We start from the raw sequence: 1,228 nt of genomic DNA, 5'->3' as shown, positions 1-1,228 counted from the left end.
AAGGAGACAGGAAAATTATTGATTCATATAGTTAGTGTGTGTGCCACTTTAGCTTAGTGGTAGAGCGTCTGCTCGTAAGCAGAAGGTCGTCAGTTCAATCCTGGCAAGTGGCTTACAGCAGCATTAGGCTCTAGTCGGGTATGAGGAGCAGGAGCAGGTTTGCTCACTCCGCAAAGGATACAGGAAGATTATTGATTTATGCAGTTATCTGGTGTGTCACTTTAGCTTAGTGGCAGAGCGTCTGCTTTGAGAGCAGAGGGTGGTCAGTTCGGTCCTGGTAAGTGGCTTATAACACCATAAATATCTGGTCTGGTACGAGAAGCAGGAGCAGGTTTGCTCACTCCGCAAAGGATACAGGAAAATTATTGATTCATATACTTAATCTGTGCCCCACTTTAGCTTAGTGGTAGAGCGTCTGCTTCGTAAGCAGAAGGTCGTCAGTTCAATCCTGGCAAGTGGCTTACAGCAGCATTAGGCTCTAGTCGGGTGTGAGGAGCAGGAGCAGGTTTGCTCACTCCGCAAAGGATACAGGAAGATTATTGATTCATATAGGTAGTGTGTGTGCCACTTTAGCTTAGTGGTAGAGCGTCTGCTTCGTAAGCAGAAGGTCGTCAGTTCAATCCTGGCAAGTGGCTTACAGCAGCATTAGGCTCTAGTCGGGTATGAGGAGCAGGAGCAGGTTTGCTCACTCCGCAAAGGATACAGGAAGATTATTGATTTATGCAGTTATCTGGTGTGTCACTTTAGCTTAGTGGCAGAACGTCTGCTTTGAGAGCAGAGGGTGGTCAGTTCGGTCCTGGTAAGTGGCTTATAACACCATAAATATCTGGTCTGGTACGAGAAGCAGGAGCAGGTTTGCTCACTCCGCAAAGGATACAGGAAAATTATTGATTCATATACTTAATCTGTGCCCCACTTTAGCTTAGTGGTAGAGCGTCTGCTTCGTAAGCAGAAGGTCGTCAGTTCAATCCTGGCAAGTGGCTTACAGCAGCATTAGGCTCTAGTCGGGTGTGAGGAGCAGGAGCAGGTTTGCTCACTCCGCAAAGGATACAGGAAGATTATTGATTCATATAGGTAGTGTGTGTGCCACTTTAGCTTAGTGGTAGAGCGTCTGCTTCGTAAGCAGAAGGTCGTCAGTTCAATCCTGGCAAGTGGCTTACAGCAGCATTAAGCTCTAGTCGGGTATGAGGAGCAGGAGCAGGTTTGCTCACTCCGCAAAGGATACAGG

General features: G+C 47.4%; 7 non-coding genes across 7 annotated transcripts; all 7 read left to right on the top strand.

The window, feature by feature from the left end:
- The first annotated feature begins 42 nt into the window (after positions 1-42).
- Pmar_PMAR004688 lies at positions 43-113 on the top strand. The gene has a single exon. It is a non-coding gene; the product is annotated as a tRNA-OTHER (tRNA).
- Positions 114-215: 102 nt separating this feature from the next.
- On the top strand, positions 216-287 carry Pmar_PMAR004687. The gene has a single exon. It is a non-coding gene; the product is annotated as a tRNA-Ser (tRNA).
- Positions 288-389: 102 nt separating this feature from the next.
- Pmar_PMAR004686 lies at positions 390-461 on the top strand. Its single transcript has one exon. It is a non-coding gene; the product is annotated as a tRNA-Thr (tRNA).
- A 102-nt stretch (positions 462-563) lies between these two features.
- Pmar_PMAR004685 lies at positions 564-635 on the top strand. The gene has a single exon. It is a non-coding gene; the product is annotated as a tRNA-Thr (tRNA).
- Positions 636-737: 102 nt separating this feature from the next.
- On the top strand, positions 738-809 carry Pmar_PMAR004684. The gene has a single exon. It is a non-coding gene; the product is annotated as a tRNA-Ser (tRNA).
- Positions 810-911: 102 nt separating this feature from the next.
- Pmar_PMAR004683 lies at positions 912-983 on the top strand. Its single transcript has one exon. It is a non-coding gene; the product is annotated as a tRNA-Thr (tRNA).
- Positions 984-1,085: 102 nt separating this feature from the next.
- Pmar_PMAR004682 lies at positions 1,086-1,157 on the top strand. The gene has a single exon. It is a non-coding gene; the product is annotated as a tRNA-Thr (tRNA).
- Positions 1,158-1,228: the final 71 nt, after the last annotated feature.

This window comes from Perkinsus marinus (genome assembly GCF_000006405.1).
Source record: "Perkinsus marinus ATCC 50983 genomic scaffold scf_1104296972312, whole genome shotgun sequence".
Lineage (NCBI taxonomy): Eukaryota > Perkinsozoa > Perkinsida > Perkinsidae > Perkinsus > Perkinsus marinus.
This window is presented reverse-complemented; position numbering and strand designations above follow the sequence as displayed.